The sequence below is a fragment of the Osmerus mordax genome, chromosome 6 (assembly GCF_038355195.1).
Source record: "Osmerus mordax isolate fOsmMor3 chromosome 6, fOsmMor3.pri, whole genome shotgun sequence".
NCBI classification, from domain to species: domain Eukaryota; kingdom Metazoa; phylum Chordata; class Actinopteri; order Osmeriformes; family Osmeridae; genus Osmerus; species Osmerus mordax.
The window spans coordinates 15,272,692-15,280,775 of NC_090055.1; positions in this window are offsets into that span (position 1 = coordinate 15,272,692).

An 8,084-nucleotide genomic window follows, 5' to 3' on the forward strand; every position below is an offset into this window, starting at 1 on the left:
CCACCATCCCTCTCTCCATTGCAGGGAGCATAAACCAACTCTTCACTGTCGCTTGTCTCCTCTCAAATTACCAAAATGGACCTCTTGTCAAGAAATGGAGATATGAAGTTTGATATTGTAGCTTAATCTTTTTCTGAGGAATTTGATAACTATTGTTCTGTTAAACATACAGAATTCATGAAATGAAATCATTTTAATTGCCTTTAATATCAAGATAATAAATATTTCTTGGCGTGCTCACAGCACACACACATTTTATTGTGTTTACTTTTTGGGAAGGCAAGGTTAATCATGGAAAACATCTGCCATTGAAAGTTAAAGATGCACAAACATTAACATAAAATAATCTCAATCATAAAACGTACCATTAAAAGTGAAAATGAAAGAACAGATCTTAGAATATTGTATCTCAATCCTGAAGCATTACACATTTCTGCAAGTAGACATAAAAATAAAACCTGTCTACTTTCTCTCTGATTATATCCAAAACATCATTGTCTCTGTAAATTCTTTGGATGAGTACATCTTCCTCAGCTGAGACTACAAAATCACACCAACTCATTCCCGTTATTAGCATCTGCCCCTGTACTTGCCAGTAGTAAGCATGCTTTTCTTTTAGCTCCAATTTGCCTGACTGACTTCATTTTGAGATACGGGCAGTCCACATAGCTTTTAACATTTGGGCACTTCATCTCAATCAGCCCAAACTGACATGGCTCTGAAGGGTCAAAGATTAACCCGTCTGGAGACGCCCCCAGCCAAGGAGCGTCAGGGTGAATTACCAATCCACAGGGGTAGTGGTTGACCCTTTTCATTTGGCAATATTCCCAAATAGCATCTGCCTCTAATTCGAGTCCCCTCTTCATAGCTGCCGTCTGACGTGTCCCTTGCAGTATCCGGTTAGCCAGACCTTCTTCAGAGTTCTCTCCAACCTGGCAGATCTCCCTGAAACGTGACGCCGTCAATCTATGCCTCCTTAGCTGATGCCATTCAGTACATGAACGTTGTGCTCTGGTAGCACATTCAAATTTGTGCACCATGTCCCAGGTGACCTCCAGACTCCTATGGTGTAGCTGTTGTGGTTCAGTACAGACAAACATGCAACTTGATGGCTGTAGGCAGTAATTCTGAAGAGGCATAGATGGACGTGGTGGGGCAGCATGGAAGGACAGATCTCTCTTTGCTGTTGCTGGTTGTTGGTAGGACAATGGACTTCCGGCTTGAACCTTGCCACGGGCAGAGTCAACCAGGGGAATTTCACAGCTAATGCCCATGCTGCAGATCATCGGTGCCTCCGCTGTAGAAAAATCTTTATACGCCTCTGTCACCTAGGGATGTAATAATATAATGATTAGCAATATCAAACAAAATGATTATACCATACATTTTCATGGCCACAATATGTTGCGCATCATGCACAACACCAGACACCATTACAAATAAGTTCATAATAAAGAACCCTTGTGTAAACATTTATTTTGTTTCAGTTCAATCAATTCTTTCTTCAAAAGCAGAATACTTGTTTGTATAATTGATGGGTCATAGTACATTTAATCAAAAGGAGAGGAAAAAGAAAATCATGAAATACTAGTATATTGTTTGATATGAAATCCCTACTAACCCGAAGGACAGTAAGATCAGGCAATTCCCCACTGAGGCCTTTGTAGAGTGTGCTCCTGTGTGGAACATAACACTTTCATGAGTGGAAAGTGGCATATCCACACAGGTATTTTAATTCAAACAGGCAACATATTGGAATACATCGACAATATCGAGGGAGTCAGTTGGCTGAGCGGTGAGGGAGTCGGGTTAGTAATCCGAAGGTTGCCAGTTCGATTCCCGGTCATGCCAACTGACGTTGTGTCCTTGGGCAAGGCACTTCACCCTACTTGCCTGGGGGGAATGTCCCTGTACTTACTGTAAGTCGCTCTGGATAAGAGTGTCTGCTAAATGACTAAATGTAAATGTAAAATGCAATATTCAGGTTTTACCTTACACCATCTTTGGTTGCTCTACACTTTGGTTTAGCAGAAAGCACAGCCATCTTATCCACAGGGCCTGGCTTTACACCCTATCAAGTTAAGCACAATACAGTTAGAAGTTAAATATAGTTAGAAAATATATCCAACAGCTCTGTAATTACAGTGCAAACTTACCAACGTTCTGAGCTTGTGCCACTGCTGTTCTCCTTCAGTACAGCTTAGCACAGGAGGGACCACTGGCACCTTCAGCTGAGAGTAATGTGCTGACTGGAACAGCAAAGCGACACAGTGGTTGCATGAAGCTGCTCCAGCAACACATGTGCAGCTGTGATGAAGCAGCTCCACAGGACTGGAATCTTTCAGTACCACCTGCATAAGTAAAATGTCATAGTAAATACTTATCTTAGCTTGGTCACTGTTTAACCATTCTTTTAGGACACAATCTTGTTTTTACAATATTTTCTATATCTAATATTCTAGAATCACAGATCAAATGTCATGTATTTCTATATGTTGGATTAGAGTATGTTGTATAATATGCCAACTGCATTAAATCAACATCCATAATCGTTTTTCTTTTAAACATGATAGCCTAATACCTTAAACACAAGATTGCATCTTAAATGAATGACAGTTGGGGGAAACTTGAATAAGAACACATTTAACAGTCAACTTTTTCTGAGATTTGTGTACTAAACATTCTCAAGAGTCTTCATGATTTTGTGATTGAATTAGAGTATCAGTTTTTGACTGGCGGATGTGTAAAGCATTATTTTAGCATTAGAAATAAATTAGATTTCCTTTATTTCAATCATTTTTTAAGATATTAATTTGCCTTCTCACATGGGAACATGATGTAGTGTCTTTCACGTGACACACCAAGTTTGGTGGTGATATTTCAAAGATTTGCTGAGATTTGATCCAACTTCCTGTTTGGTTGCTTTGTTGACGATTTTGATTGGCTGTACCGGACAAACGGTTTTGAAATTCAAAAATCTGTTGAAGAATTCAGTGAGGGTTGCTCTGACGATGATACCTGCCAATTCTGGGGAAGATTGGACAAAAATTGTAGGAGAAGTAGCAACAAAACGTGTTTCCTAAATCTTTATTGTCCAAAAACATCCAATATGGCGGCCGTTATAGGTTATTTAGGCTTTTTTGTTCCTCATGAGAAATAAGGCATATCTAATGAATTTCAGAATTTTGGGACAAATGGGATGCGAATGGCATCACTTTGTAAATGGAAAATTGGGGCTTGGCCGTAGCGCCACCTATGGATAATGGTGCGTCATTTGTGGTGTGGTAGTTACTCCTGGCCTATACTATCAATGTTTCAGGATTTTGAGAACTTTTTCTAAAATGCATTACTATCAAGATCCACAAGGGCCTTCACTTCAAGCCAAGGAATGAGTGGGGGCTTGGTCAGCCCACAATTGCCTGAAATGTTGTGTATGCGTCTCGCCAAGCCCGCGCGTGTGTCAAGGGAAAGGCTGAGTGTGTGAGAATGTGGAGCACGCGCGCGCTGAAGAGCAGGGGAGACATTGCATTGAAAATTTCCTTAACAATTAGCCAAGCATGCATGTTTCAAATATTCACCAAATTTCAACTTTTCATGTTACAGTCAACTTTTTCTGAGATTTGTGTACTAAACATTCTCAAGAGTCTTTATGAACATGTGATTTAATCAGAGTTTTTTGACTGGCGGATGTGTAAAGCATTATTTTAGCGTTAGATAGAAATAAATTAGATTTCCTTTATATCAATCATTTTTTGAGATATGAAGTTGCCTTTGCACATGGTAACATGTTGTAGTGTCGTCCACCGATATACCAAGTTTAGTGTTGATATCTCAAAGATTTGCTGAGATTTGACCCAAGTTCCTGTTTGGTTACTTTTTTGCTGATTTTGATTGGCTGTGCCGGACAAACGGTTTAGAAAATCAAAACGCCATGGGATAACTTTTGTGAGGCTTGGTCTGAAGCTCATCTCTGGTCATTTTGAAGAAGATATGACAAAAATTGTAGGAGGAGTAGGCTTTCAAAGGTTTTTGATACAACCGGAAATAGCAGAAATTCTATATAACCGGAAATTGACGTCATAGGGTGCGTTGAACTCGTCTTGATCCAGGGAATCCAATGGTACCTCATTTTTGAAAATCAGTCATACGGTTCAAAAGTTGCGTGTGTAAACACAAGTCCAACTTTGACCCATTGGTGGCGCTAGAGTGGTCTGATGGGATACATGAAACTTGGTGTAGGTATAGAAGGAACTGTCCTTAATGACTGTGCCAAATTGAACAAAAAGTTATCCAAGGGTTCTAGGGGCTGCCATTGACTCCCATGGAACTAGAATAATAATAAATATAACTGCAAGCAGCAATGGCGGATTCCTCCAAACATTGCAAACCACTGAAAAATGTATATTCTTTACAAATAGTCACTGTAAAATTCCATGCCGCAGACTTACCAATGGGATACCAAATATGAAATGCAATACCATCAAGATCCACAAGGGCTTTTATTTAAAGCCAAGGAGTGAAGGGAGGGGGCTTGGTTGAGCCTACCCATTCCAGAAAGCCTTGTATCTTTGTGTATCAGGGCGTGGCCTGTAGCGTCACTTATGGGTGATATTGGGCCATTTGTGGTGTGGTAGTTACTCTTGGCCTATACTATAAATGTTTCAGGATTTTGAGAACTTTTACCATTGCATACAAAATCGGAAATGCAATACCATCAAGATCCACATGGGCCTTTGCTAAAGACCAAGCAATGAGTGGGGGCTTGGTCAGCCCACAATTGCCTGAAATGTTGTGTATGCGTCTCGTCAAGCTTGCGCGTGTGTCAAGGGAAAGGCTGAGTGTGTGAGAATGTGTAGCGCGCGCGCTGAGGAGCAGAGGGAGACGTTTCATTGGAAATTTCCTTAACAATTAGCCAAGCATGCATTTTTCAAATATTCACCAAAATTCAACTTTTCATCTTACAGTCAACTTTTTCTGAGATTTGTGTACTAAACATTCTCAAGAGTTTTCATGAACTAAAGGCAAACAAATCAACAGTTATTGGCCAAAAAACATTTTTGGTTCCTGCGGCCACGCCGATCACATGACACGATCACATGACACCAAATTGATTGGACATCCTCAGAAGACGGTTCCGAGTCATCTTACCAAGTTTGGTGTTGATATTTCAAAGATTTGCTGAGATTTGATCCAACTTCCTGTTTGGTTGCTTTGTTGACGATTTTGATTGGCTGTACCGGACAAACGGTTTTGAAATTCAAAAATCTGTTGAAGAATTCAGTGAGGGTTGCTCTGACGATGATACCTGCCAATTCTGGGGAAGATTTGACAAAAATTGTAGGAGAAGTAGCAAAAAAACGTGTTTCCTAAATCTTTATTGTACCAAAAAATCCAATATGGCGGCCGTTATAGGTTATTGAGGCTTTTTTGTTCCTCATGAGAAATAAGGCATATCTAATGAATTTCAGAATTTTGGGACAAATGGGATGCGAATGGCATCACTTTGTAAATGGAAAATTGGGGCTTGGCCGTAGCGCCACCTATGGATAATGGTGCGTCATTTGTGGTGTGGTAGTTACTCTTGGCCTATACTATCAATGTTTCAGGATTTTGAGAACTTTTTCTAAAATGCATTACCATCAAGATCCACAAGGGCCTTCACTTCAAGCCAAGGAATGAGTGGGGGCTTGGTCAGCCCACAATTGCCTGAAATGTTGTGTATGCGTCTCGCCAAGCCCGCGCGTGTGTCAAGGGAAAGGCTGAGTGTGTGAGAATGTGGAGCACGCGCGCGCTGAAGAGCAGGGGAGACATTTCATTGAAAATTTCGTTAGCAATTAGCCAAGCATGCATGTTTCAAATATTCACATAAAATCGACTTTTCATGTTACAGTCAACTTTTCCTCAGATTTGTGTACTAAACATTCTCAAGAGTCTTCATATGAACTTGTGATTGAATCAAAGTATCAGTTTTTGACCGGCGGATGTGTAAAGCATTATTTTAGCGTTAGCGATAAATTCGATTTGCTTTATATCAATCATTTTTTTTATATGAAGTTGCCTTTGCACATGGTAACATGTTGTAGTGTCGTCCACCGATATACCAAGTTTAGTGTTGATATCTCAAAGATTTGCTGAGATTTGACCCAAGTTCCTGTTTGGTTACTTTTTTGCTGATTTTGATTGGTTGTGCCGGACAAACGGTTTAGAAAATCAAAACGCCATGGGATAACTTTTGTGAGGCTTGGTCTGAAGATCATCTATGGTCATTTTGAAGAAGATATGACAAAAATTGTAGGAGGAGTAGGCTTTCAAAGGTTTTTGATACAACCGGAAATAGCGGAAAATCTATACAACCGGAAATTGACGTCATAGGGTGCGTTGAACTCGTCTTGCTCAAGGGAATCCAATGGTACCTCATTTTTGAAAATCAGTCATACGGTTCAAAGGTTGCGTGTGTAAACACAAGTCCAACTTTGACCCATTGGTGGCGCTAGAGTGGTCTGATGGGATACATGAAACTTGGTGTAGGTATAGAAGGAACTGTCCTTAATGAGTGTGCCAAATTTAACAAAAAGTTATCCAAGGGTTCTAGGGGCTGCCATTGACTCCCATGGAACTAGAATAATAATAATAATAATAATAAAACTAACAATAACAATAGGTTTCCTCCTTACGGAGGAATCCTAATAATAATAATAAAACTAACAATAACAATAGGTTTCCTCCTTACGGAGGAATCCTAATAATAATAAATATAACTGCAAGCAGCAATGGCGGATTCCTCCAAACATTGCAAACCACTGAAAAATTTATATTCTTCACAAATTGTCACTGTAAAAATCCATGCTGCAGACTTACCAATGGGATACCAAATCTGAAATGCAATACCATCAAGATCCACAAGGGCTTTTATTTCAAGCCAAGGAGTGAAGGGAGGGGGCTTGGTGAGCCTACCCATTCCAGAAAGCCTTGTATCTTTGTGTACCAGGGCGTGGCCTGTAGCGTCACTTATGGGTGATATTGGGCCATTTGTGGTGTGGTAGTTACTCTTGGCCTATACTATCAATGTTTCAGGATTTTGAGAACTTTTTACCATTGCATACAAAATCGGAAATGCAATACCATCAAGATCCACATGGTCCTTTGCTAAAGACCAAGCAATGAGTGGGGCTTGGTCAGCCCACAATTGCCTGAAATGTTGTGTATGCGTCTCGCCAAGCTTGTGCGTGTGTCAAGGGAAAGGCTGAGTGTGTGAGAATGTGGAGCGCGCGTGCTGAGGAGCAGGGGAGACATTTCATTGGAAATTTCCTTAACAATTAGCCAAGCATGCATTTTTCAAATATTCACCTAAATTCAACTTTTCATCTTACAGTCAACTTTTTCTGAGATTTGTGTACTAAACATTCTCAAAAGTCTTCATGAACTTGTGATTGAATCAGAGTTTTTTGACTGGCGGATGTGTAAAGCATTATTTAAGCGTTAGAAATAAATTTGATTTCCTTCATTTCAATCATTTTTGAAGATATTAATTTGCCTTCCTACATGGGAACATGACGTAGTGTCTTTCACGTGACACACCAAGTTTGGTGTTGATATTTCAAAGATTTGCTGAGATTTGATCCAACTTCCTGTTTGGTTGCTTTGTTGACGATTTTGATTGGCTGTACCGGACAAACGGTTTTGAAATTAAAAAATCTGTTAAAGAATTCAGTGAGGGTTGCTCTGACGATGATACCTGCCAATTCTGGGGAAGATTGGACAAAAATTGTAATAGAAGTAGCGAAAAAACGTGTTTCCTAAATCTTTATTGTACAAAAACATCCAATATGGCGGCCGTTATAGGTTATTGAGGCTTGTTTGTTCCTCATGAGAAATAAGGCATATCTAATGAATTTCAGAATTTTGGGACAAATGGGATGCGAATGGCATCACTTTGTAAATGGAAAATTGGGGCTTGGCCGTAGCGCCACCTATGGATAATGGTGCGTCATTTGTGGTGTGGTAGTTACTCCTGGCCTATACTATCAATGTTTCAGGATTTTGAGAACTTTTTCTAAAATGCATTACCATCAAGATCCACAAGG